This window comes from Ciconia boyciana, chromosome 9, assembly GCF_034638445.1.
Source record: "Ciconia boyciana chromosome 9, ASM3463844v1, whole genome shotgun sequence".
Taxonomy (NCBI): domain Eukaryota; kingdom Metazoa; phylum Chordata; class Aves; order Ciconiiformes; family Ciconiidae; genus Ciconia; species Ciconia boyciana.
The window spans coordinates 20,419,295-20,431,552 of record NC_132942.1 but is presented as its reverse complement, the minus strand read 5'-3'; the positions used below and the strand labels follow the sequence as shown (position 1 = coordinate 20,431,552).

General features: G+C 39.0%; 1 long non-coding RNA gene across 2 annotated transcripts in view; it reads right to left on the bottom strand.

The window, feature by feature from the left end:
* Positions 1-12,258, bottom strand: part of LOC140656801 (uncharacterized) — a 32,717-nt gene that overhangs the window by 12,836 nt on the left and 7,623 nt on the right. Inside the window, exons 3-5 of one of the 2 annotated variants that reach the window (XR_012044154.1) lie at positions 11,933-12,057; positions 7,830-7,940; positions 3,601-3,723 (exon numbers count right to left, since the gene is read on the bottom strand). This is a non-coding gene — a long non-coding RNA (uncharacterized lncRNA). The remainder of the gene's footprint in view (positions 1-3,600; positions 3,724-7,829; positions 7,941-11,932; positions 12,058-12,258) is intronic. The other variant, XR_012044153.1, reaches the window with a different exon arrangement.

Below are 12,258 nucleotides of genomic sequence, written 5' to 3'. Positions count from 1 at the left end.
CCACTGACCACAAAAAGAGCTATTGGTGGCGTGCACACCAGTTTCTCACTCATGGTCTCTGTTCTGGCCTAGAAATTGCCTTTATTGTCCTACTTAGCTGCCTCGGAGTCCTATCCATGTACCTTTACCTGGCTTTTGACAGTTGAATGAGCCTTCGTAATTCTGTTTGGCAGGACACTGGCTTCCCATCAGCCTTCCAGAAATTCTTAATTCATTTATACTTTTGACCTACACAATATCCTCCAGCAGTAAGTTCTACAATTTAATAATATGTTATATGAGAATGTATGACACTCTGGTTTAGACCTGATGCCTAATAATTTCATGGGGTATCCTTAACTTCTCCTATTCTTAAAAATAATAGCCATCCCCTCTTCATTGTTTCCTAGCTAGCTAGGAGATCTCAAGATCTCTGTCCCATGCCTGACTATTTTCTCTGTCCTGATATGAAAACCATTCTGTCCTCATCCACTTTCTGTGGGTGGAATTCAGATTAAAAAGCTTTGATTTAGTGTTGGAGTTTAGATATCTACCTCACAGATTGACACCTACAGGTAGAAACCTAAATTTAGGTGTCTAAATCTCTGAGCTAAATAACTCCCACCCATCCTTTTTAGTTCTATTTTATTCTTTATGAGACAGGATGAACAGAACTGCACATATTAATCAATATGTGGGTTTGCCAAACATTTATACAGTGACATAATCACATAATCATGTTTTTCTTTTCCTTTTTTCCTTTTCTAAAAATTTTTCTCATTCAGTTTGAATTTTTTATTGCTGTGGTCACTGCATCAATGTTTTCACAGAGATATCCTACAGCAACTCTATTTCTGAGTGATAATAATGTAATGTTCAATCCATAATTGAATAAGTATAATATATAATTGAATATGTATATTCCCAGACAAACTACTTTGCATTTATTAGCATTGACTTTCACATGCCATTTCTGACACAGTCACTCACTCCCATGAGAACTATCTGCCTCTCTTCTCAGGGTCAGATTTTACTATCTCAGCTAATTTTGTGTCATCCACAAACCTTGTCACTGTAATATTCACTCCCCTTTCCAAATCATTTATAAGGATATTGAAAAGCACAGGTCCTAAATCAAACAGTTGCATGACTAAGCAGTAGAGCTCCTTTCACTGGGAAAACTGATCTTTTCTCCCACTTTTTGTCCCATTTTGTCTCTGTCTTATTTACTTACAAGAGGACATCTTATTATCTCAGCTTAACTACTTTAAGAGTCTTTTGCAGAAAGACTTATTGACATTTGTTTGGAAGTCCATACACACTTTATCAACTGGATCAGCCTTACCTACAAGCTTGTTGACATCTTCAAAGAGTTCAACTAGATTTATGAGACATGGTCTCCTTCTGCAAGAACTGTAATGACTTTTTCCAAATAAATCACATTTATGAAATTGTCTACTGGTTCTCTTCTTTATTATTGTAGTTTTTACCCACTTATTCAGTTTGGAAGTGAGATTTACTGATCTGTTGTTTTCCACATTTGTCCTGGAGTCCTTTTTCTCAAGGCTGAAGACACATTTGCCACTTTCCATCCTTCTTGCAATGTGGTCAACTTAAATGACACATTTCATGCTACATTTAGCTTTCTCTTAATCTAGTGTTTGAGGTCTTTCAGAACCCTTGATTGAGTATCATCTCATCTTGATGCTTTCTTACTGTTCATTTTATTGATTTTTTCAGAAATGTCCTCTGCTCAAACTTCATTTAGGGACAATTCCTCATATTCTCCACTGCTTCAGCACTAGCGTACCCCTTTCCAGCCTTCTTCTGTAATTTGTTCCCTATTATTACAGTTTCCTACCCTCCTGACAAGTTTCTGAGGCATTTATTATGTCAATAACTTCCTTTAAAATCAGACATTCTAGTTCACCTCTTTTAGGCTTCAGAGTTGCAGCATTTGTGTAGATATATTTCTACATTTTTTAATTGATCTAGTTGCCCATTTTTCATGGGGCCTGCTTAGCTGGGACTTTAATTGCTGAGACCATTCTTTGCTATTTCCTTCCTCAATGTTATTGATTTCAGTTCCTTCCATTTTTCTAAATTACAAGAATTTTCTTACTTCTCTCAAAGAGGAGTTGCGATCTTGAACCACATGCTGTTGCTTATTTGGTGAGTTTCCACAACTGTCAACTATAAAAATACCTCATTGCTTTTGAATGTTAAAACCTTGCAATCTAGTTTCACATTGATTTATATAGCTTATCTCTCTAAAAACTATCTCACCAACAACTGAGAATCTGCGTATCTGGTACTGTGACAATTTATAACACCGATTCCACTTTCAAAATTCCTTTCCTACTCATTCCTCTGTTGTTGGTACCCACATCATTCACAACACCAGTACCCTCTAGCACTAAGCATGGACACAAAAGTCCAGCAAAGGCCTCAACTGCACTGCAGAAAATGAGATTTCCTCCCATGTTTTAATAATACATTTCATTAACACCTCCCAGTATGAGACTTCCATGATTGCTCACTCATGTTTAATTTTTTATTTTCTCTAATTCCTATATCTTTTCCTGGCATGCTTCAGGCAGGCAGTTATACCTTTTTTTTATATTTTGGTATTTGTTTCCTCTTTCATAAATGTGGCACACAGCACTTGTTTCTTTTTATTTCATACTGTTGATTTCTGGATCACTTTCTCCAGTTTCTCAATATAATTAGAAGTCTGATCCTGACCTTCAAAGTGCATCTTGGTTTATCCACAAATCTTATGATTTTTTTGTTAAATCATATAGGTCATTAATTAAAAAACTGAATAGAACTGGGCCCAGGACATACTCCAGCAGGACTCCAGTCAAAATAACCTCCCAGTCTCACAGTGCACCATTGCCACCCACATTATGGTAACATCACGTACCTTTTAAATGATGAACCTTGAGCTATGAACAACCCATGGCCTGCCAGGACAATGAATTTGGCTGTGGTCTCCCTCGCTCCTTTCTGGATCCAGACTAGAGTCCACAGGGATGAGAGCTGCCTGCTGGATGGACTATTTTGGGTACACTGCAGGCCATCTTTGCTGGGAGCCTACTTAGTGCCTCTGATCATGGCAGTATGTGGATCTGTCTGCACATATGTAATAAATCTCATTGCCCCAGGAAGCACTGGCTTTTCTACACTTGTACAATACAGTTATGTATTAGACGAAGGGCTGCAGCATATGGTCTCTCCCTTATACAGAAACAAGGTAAATGTCTCACCCAGCCAGAAATACTGGGCAGACTGATATAGACCATATTTCTTTAGTCTGCTTCTGAGAGAATCATGTGGAACAGTTTCAAAAGCTTTCCTAAAGCAAAATATGTCCATCTGCTGCCTCCTCTTCATCTACTAGACATTATTTTGTCAAAGAAGGAAATTAGAGTAAGATTGCATGATTTATTCTTGGTAAATCTATGTCTTTTTTTTTCTTTTTATCTTCTATTTGCTTTAAATTGATCATGTAATATTTCTTCAGAGTTACTTCTGGGAAGAGTGGTCTCTAATTGCCTGATTTCTTTTTTTCAAAAAAGTAAACTGTGTTTGCCTTTCTATAGTGCTCAGTCATCTTACCTGCCTTCCAAGAGCTTCCAGGGTAGTCACTAATACTTCAGTAATTGCTTCAGCTGCTGTCTTTATTGCCCACATGGCATACACAGCACATACCCAGAGCAGTTTGAGGCCAGAGCTTCTAATCTGGACGAACAAAGAGAGAACAAATATAAGGCACAAAAACAATATAAGAGGGCATGAGGCACTAGGCCAAGCTCAGACTGCTTGCTCTCCTCTCACCTTCAAGGAGGCTCAGTCTCCTCTCACAATGGATAGTTTAGCATAGCATAGCATAGAATAGCATAGCACAGTGTAGTTATTAACATAGCAGGAAGCTGCCTTTCAGCTGAGGAAAAGCAAGCTGACAACTCCAGGAAGGCTATATCTGAAAATACATTTTCAGCTGAGAACTTTGAGTGTACTGTGCTGATGGGAATTTAAATACCAGGAGCATACCACAGCCATGCATGTGATGACAGAGATCTGCTGACTTGTAGGCAGAATATGAAGGGGTCTTTTATGAGACACCTAGGTGGATACTAGAAAGTGCTGGGGAGGAGCATGAGGTCCTACTGCATGTCACAAATTTCAAAGGGAAATGCAAGCGAAGGATTGTGGAAGGCAAATCAGACTACTGGCTAGAAGATTTAGCCCCAGGGTACTGTTGACAGTTTCTCTGAAATCCTTCCAGTTATACACACAACTCCAATTAGGCAGAGGGGAAGAAGACGCTACCCAGAGGTGATGGTCTCCATCAAAAGTCAAAAGTGAAATCAGACTTTTCACAAGGAAAACATATATGATGTGTTTAATTAAGTGGGAGCTGGGGGAAATCTGTCATGAGCTATGGCAAACAGATTGCTAAGGGTTGGTAAAACAAAAATACTCTGTGTATACAGCTAGTTCAGAGAAAAAGCTTAGTACAGGGATAGGAACAGTTCATAGGTGATATTTTATTATATCAAAATGACATTGGACTAAGAAGCTAAACAAAGGTGCCCCCCAAATTAAGAACTATAAATGCATGTATATAAAAATGGAGGGTTTTAATTAAAAAAAAAAAAAAGCTAGATGAAGTAAAACACCGGTAATAAAATCAGATCTTGACACAGCAGAAAATAGTAAATCCCAGTGACAAAACCAACAATATACCATAGCACGTGGCCATAAACTACAGAAAAGAGAGTATAAGTCATAAAAGTGAAAGAATTTTTTTTATACCAAAGAAAAAGTTTTAAGGAATCTAGTCAGACTAAAATTCTTACTGGAAAAGATTGTACACTGAAACTGTCTGGCAGTAAGAATGTAAATATATGAGTAGAGTTATCCCATCAGTCACCAGAGAAAGAAGACTGAGTGCTTAATGTTGAGAGGTAAAATACTAAACATGGGGACCTCTATTATTCATAAATAAATTGATATAATGGCACAAAGGAAAAAAAGGTTAGAGAACCAATTTATAGAAACACAGCATGACTGCTTTTCAGAACTATTAGATCCTGAACATTCAAGAAGAGAGGCTGCTCTCTACTTAATATTATGCAAGGTACAATAGGAGTAAGCTCAAGAAGAAGCAGTCAATGAACCAACAGAGAATATGGGCTACTCTACAGAACAGAAAACTCTATCTTGGAGTGCAATGGTTATGACTTAGGAGGTCTTAATGGGCAAGAAGCTCACCACAAATGCTCAAGGTAAAAGCATGATAAAATGAGAGAAGTGATTAGAAATAAGGAATCCGTTCAACCTCTGGGTACAGCATCATTGAAACGACTAGTATATCTAATTCTGATGTTCACATTTAAAGCTGTTGAAAGATTAGATTGGGGGCAGAAAAGAGCCATAAAAAGTATATGAGGAGAGAAGAACATGTAACTGGCAAACTTAAACAGCTCAATTGTGGGGTGATTCGATAAATACTTTCACAAGGGGAAAATATCAACCAACACTTTTTAATCTAGCAGAGACAGAAGAAAGGCTAAGGGCTGAAAAATGAAAGTGATTCAAACCAGAAATGAAACACACATTTTTTAACAGCAGTGATGGTTAAATTTGGGAACAAACTACCACCTGAAGTGATGGATTTTGCAGCTCTTGACATCTGGAACCTATGTTTCTGTGAAAAGTTCACGTTTTGATAAATAAGAACTTTTTTCCCTGAAAAACAATTTTGTCAGAAAATTCTTAGCCACTGTTTGGAATACTTGTCTATTTTAAAGTGCCAGAGAAACAGCTTTGTACATTGAAAGTTGGTCAAAATGATAATTAAAAGCAGAATAATGGAATTCCTAGATAAGGAGCACGATATGGGAGCTAATTATCACAGTGTCTGTAATGAAAATTTTGCATCACTAATATTTTAGAATTATTTGAACATATCTTTATAATAATGATCAAAAGGGAACTTCTTGACATAATCTACTCGAACATTCAAAAGCCTTCTGACAGTCTTTTTGAGGCAGGGCCTGTTCCAGAAGAATCCTGCATGGCCAGATACTGTGGATGCTACAGAAAGCCAAAGCACAGACCAACATGCAAAGACTACACTAACAGCCAGAACACTGCCTAGTATCACAAACAGGTATTTCACTACAAGATTTAGCTTTTATGTGGAGGTGCTAAGTGGCATTATTCCAAGTATAATTTTTGTAATTGCAGTCAAGACACCAAGAATTCTTGCATAAGTGCTTTTAATACACTACAGGAATGAAATATGACACATAAGGCACTGGCAACTTGTAGAGCATCATTAAACATACCGTGATCATTAACAAATGTGCCAAAGCACATCTGTATGTAATTCAAGCGGAGGACTTGGGCTCCACATTATTTTTTTTTAGTAAAATACTTTAGAAGACTCCAGCTTATCCTGAGTCAATAGAATGTGAAGCATCACTGAAAAAAACATCCTCTTGGGATTTTTCATTGGACTGGGAATTGTGGCACTTCTCAGTAAATGTCAGGCTTATCAGTGTTGTGAGTAAGCATCAGTTAGCTCTCAAACAAGCTGACTCTGTTCATTTTTCTCAGAACTGTATGTAATATTCTCCTGGCAAGGAACAACTCTTTTATTAGACTGCAGCACAAATTTGTAAAAGAAGCTTGCCTCAGCTCTGATCCGAAAACCAAAAGAGATCTAGAATAGATTAGAAGGCTGTAGAAAGATCTGCTTTTTGACTAAAAACCTTGTATCACTTGGAGTTAAAGGGATACAAGAAATACAAATTTCTCCTTTTCAGATCATAGCAGATGCACTAATTGTAAGAAAAGATTCTTCTTAATACTTGTTTACCTACTTCAAATTACATCAGTAGATTCAAGTATGTTTTTGACCTGTGAGTGGTTAATGACATCAATATTTGCAATACATTTTCATTCCTTTATAAAGAGCCTTTCTTTATTTCCACCATGTAGCTTTCCTCTTTATATTGCTAGCAGCATCACAGTGAGATCTTCATTAGCATTCAAATAAAAATTCATTGTTTGCTTGTATAGTGGGGAGATGAGCTCAGCATTCACTGTTCAGTGTTCACCATTAACCATCAGAAGTGTTTACATTCATATCTATGTTTCATTTTCTTTTGACAGAACATAAAGCACAAGAAAGGCTGCACTGGGTCAGATCGAAGGTTTCTCTACTGCAGCATCTGGCTTTCAATACAGATGCCTGGGGAAGGAATTTAAGAACATCTCAGGCATGCAGTGGTTCTTTCTTGGACTATTATTCTGTTTTCCAACAATATGTGTCTTGGAACTTTTTGAGCCACAATCCTTGGTTTTACTATTTAACAGGTTATGCTTTAACTTCTCCCCATTAACTTTTCCTGTTACCCCCAGAGCACAAGTAGACTTTGAGCATCCATAATATCCTATGGCAAGGGATTTTACAGCTTAATTACAACTTTTGTTAAGACCAATCAACCAGATTAAATTGATTTCTAGTTGTTGCTTTGGAAGAGACACTAAAGGGGCTTTTCAGTTTGGAGAGAAGGTGGCGAGGGGAATATGAATGAGACTTAGAAAATCATGGTCATAGCAACAATAGGTGGCCAGTGCAGGCAGATGGACCACTGGTCTGACCCACTAGAGCATTTCTTATGTTGTTATGACTAGGTCATCTCAGTTGCATCTTCAGAACCCTTTCGAGAGCTCTAACCAATCTGTGAAATGTGTTTTCTCACTAGAAAAACTTTCCCTAATACGTTGGGTTTTATCCATTTAATCATTTTATTCTTACAATTTCTACTCACTTGCTCAGTACAGACTCCAGTGTGATGGTCTGCAGTTCTCCACTTCGCTCCTGGGGACCTTCTCAGGGACTGTTGTCACATTTACCATCTTCCATCCCTCCTGCAGGGAGACTGATTTAAGTGAAGGGTTACACCCTATAGTAGCTCCATAATTGCATATTTGTTTTCCTCCAGAGCTTTTGAGTGATTACCATATGGTCTTGGCAATTTCTGACTCTTCATCTTATCAATTAGTCCTAAAATGCATTTTAATGTCATTTAATTTGAGACAGTTCCTTACACTTGTCCCCATAAGTTTGGCTCTCATGGGAGAATAACCTACCTCAACCATAGTAAGCACCAACCCAAAGCTTCAGTTTACTTTTCAACAGCAGTTTTCCTCTCTTACAGTAATCCTTTTAGAGACTGGTCATCTGCTGACCAAACCTCTGGAAAAGTACCTGATTCTGGCAATTTTGAAAATATTTTTACTAGTATTTTTATTATTCCTTTAGTGAGTTTGCACCTTAAAATTTTCCCGTGCCTGCCCTACAGATTTAGCTTCACAGTTAATGCTTTTTTTTTTTTTAAATAGTTTCTTTATTTGCTCAGAAATCCCTGATTTTGAATACTTTCTTCCACTTTGCTGTTAGAATATTGCCTTTTTGGTCCCTTGTAGAATCATTTCACTTAGTGATATATTGCTCTGAGCTTCAGATAGGGTGTTTTTATCTAGTTTCTCATCTTCTGCATCCTTATAGCAGCTGCTTTTAATTTCCTTTTAAGAAGCTCCGGCACTTTTGAGTAGGTCCCATTTTTAAGTTAGGTATTACTGGGAGGTAGCTGTGGGGAAAAATCAAATACTCCTAAGATACTCTGTCATGAATCCCTCTGAAAAAAAGACAGGTATCCACCAAGGTGTTTTCAAAGAAGGGAGCCTTTGGAGGAAAGAGGACATCTAACACCTCCAGCTGGAAGGGGAATGATGGGGAGGATTCTACCACAGCACTGCAGGGAGCAGGGACCTGGATGCTGGGTGAGGTGGGCAGAGGAACCTCTAGCACCAAGCTTTCAAAAAGGCCTGCAAGGAGGCTGTATCAGGGCCAGGTAAAAGACAGGCAGGGAATGTGGAGAAGCAACTCCCAAAGGAGGATTCATGTTCAAAAGCAGGAATGTGCCTGTGTCAGCAGAATGATGTGAACTCACTCATTCAGAGAGGGGAGCCGGAAAGATCCTCCATTACTACAGGCTCTCTATACTCACACAGGCAGTGCACATGGAACAGAGCTGTCGTACGTGGCCTTTCTTCAGCATACTGGATCATTCCTGTTAGGCAGGCTTTGGGGAGGCTGCAGGGAGCTTGGGGTGAAAGCCCATGTGCATTTCCCTACACCATGGCTCCCATTTCTGCTACAGTGCTCAGTACCCTTGTGGCTTACAGGAATTAACGATTCATGGATGACAGAAAAGCTGTGTTGCTTTTCTGGGTGGCTGGCATCCAGCTCACCTGGAAGAAATGGTCTCACAACAAAAAAAGAGGGGCCAGCTCCCATGGGGTGCAGTGTGGGCCATGCACCTTTCTCTGCAAGGGCAAGCATGCAGGCAGGACAGCTCTCTGGTTGCTATGTCACTGGCTGGTGTCATCCCACACTTGGATGTGACAATGGTTGGTCAGCCTCAGAGTATTTAGGATACTGGTCTGTCCAGGCAGCTTTCTGCTCACAGATGTAGGTGTCCCAGCACAGCAGCACCCTGTTCGTGGGGACAGGCTCCCTCCTCACACAGACAAGATTTACAAAATGCAGTGTAAATGGAATAGAAACCAGGCAGCTGGCAGAATCCAGGCAGGCCTGCGGATCCGCAACGACTCATAGAGACAAATCTACCAGATGTTTCAGCCTCACAAGGGAGCCACACGCCTGTCCTACTGCAGAAATTGTGCTTTGCCTCCTGTTGTGTTGGCTTCCTGCAAGAACGCTGGAAAATGGTGGTGGTTTGAGAGCTACTTTCCCTTTCTAAAATTGGTGCTACCATAGGTTTGTGTAGTTAGTGAATATCAATAAGAAATAAATCAGAGCTTGGAGAAATACTCTTCTCCACTCTTCCTCCAGTGTGGCTTGTTTACACTGCTGCGCTGAAATCTGAAAAATGCCATCCATAATGAATACTAAATAGTAGAAGTCTTTTTCTCAGCAATGTGTTACTAAACCTGACTGCTGTACAGTATAATATGCTGGGAGAAAGCGGGGGCTTGGCTGTGTTTCTCTGTTTCATGCAGTCATAGAAACTGTCAAGCTTAGGTGCCTCTGTGATCTCCAAGCAGCATGTCTCCCTACACTCTTTCCTAGCTACCCATTTATTTTTAAAATGTTCCATTGTTACTGTAGCTCGGTTCTTTCAGCCAATTTTAATGTCATTATTATTTCTGTCTCTAAAATTTATCTACTTATGCAATTTTAATCTTTTTTTTCCAAACCAATTCATAGTAATATGTTAACAGCTGCCTTGTAGTGGAAGTTCCCTAGAGTTAATACTCAAAAGTCCTCACTATTAAGAAATGACTCACCTCTGTGTTATAAAATCTGTACTGCATTGCCTTGCACCCCTGTCCTCAGTATATTCACATGCGTCTCCACTTCATCACTAAGACCATTTCCAACCTTGCAGTGAGTACCTGCCTGTGGAGGGTACATGCAAAACCAGAGGATGCCCGAAAGCAAGAACACTTTTCCACAGACAAATGACTTCTAGAGTACTTCTACAGCTCCTTAAGCTTAAAGGACCAGGAAGAAGAAGGGGATCTATATTGCAGAAGACAGTGAAAAAAGGGACAAAAGAGTTGTAACAGGGCCCCCGCACATACTTCAAAATTCCTGCAGCCAACATGGAATACATCTGCCTCTATTTTGGGAGTTTGATGACACTTTCAATTTCCCTCCTCTGCCAGCAGTTCCATCTTCCAAACAGTTCAAGGCACGACTATGATGATAATTCTACATAACCAAATGCACAGTGGAAATGGTACTGACCCAAAGGCTTGTTAATGCACAGCATAGATAAGAGTTTGTTGGGTGGTATTTTTTTTGCCCTTTAGAATACTGAATTCAGGCAAAATCAAAGTTTCTGAAAAACAGCAAATTATTCATACCAATGAAATGCATATTCTTTCTTCCTCGACTCATATACTGGAGTGTTCATATAAACATACATACACTTCCTATACACACAGTATCAAACACTCCAGCAGAAGTGCTACAGGACAAAGTGTAACACCTTGCTTCGGTAAGATCAAACTTACAGTCACATGGGCGGACTGAACAGGAGATACTAAAACTTATCACACACGCACTTCTCGTTGAGCTGTGCAAAGGTTATTCTGTTCTGTGAGTAAGCCCGTGTCAACAGTGAGCATATATTAGAGTTCAGAAAACACTTTGCTGAGGAGATCCAGGCTTTCTGGGTTAAAAGGTTATGGAATTTAGTCTAATCTCTATTTCTATTTTCTTAGATGTTCACTACCAATCTATTATAGGCAAAGAAGTCAGTGCAGCCCAAAATTAAGGTTTCCCAACTTCTTCTTTTACATGACCCTGACCATATTTCTACAAGACTGTTCAGACTTGTAGTTCAAACTGTTCAGAATTCTCTCAAGCTAGCCTGAAATTTATTTTTTAAATTAAGCTGATTTGCATCATAATTTCTCAGACTGAAATAAAATAATTTCTTTTTGTGAAAACGTTCCTTCCACCACTCTCCTGAGAACCTTTTGTGTCTCTCTGCTTTATCACAGAAATTTCACATTTGGCACAGGGTTTCTCCTGGTGAGAAGTTTGTATCTGTTGCCTTCACAACTGTCCCCAGAGGTCTTACACTTTCAAATAACTGGAACCACTAGCAGTCATCTTCTACAAGTCAAATAGAATAACTAAGATACCAAAAGATTTAATGTCCAGGAAAAGAAAAACACCAGAATAATCTGAATTATTTCTAAGCACATAGAAACTAATAAGATGAGCATTTGTCAACATAAATTCCTCATGACCAAAACAAGCTGACTCAATCTAATTTCCCTCTCCAATGGATGAGACTTTGTGGATAGGGAAGAAGCAGCAGATACCACATACCTCAATGTCACTGAGTCTCCTGACATTATCCCACACAACATTCATGAGGGCAAGAATGCCCTGGCTGAAGTCACGAGACAAATCTGGTTGGAATTCGCACTCTGAGAATAGTTTCCAAGGGTTCACTGTGAAATTTAAAGGACAAATTGAATGGTTACTCAGCTGTTCATAAGTTCCATTCAATATTTTATTGATAGCCTGGATGAGGGAATGGACCGTGTGTTTATTAAATCTGCCAAGATTAAATCTGCAAAGAGTGGCTACAAATACATGGGGGATAGAAGTATTAAAAACTTTTGACAAGTTGGACAAGTTGCCTATAAATA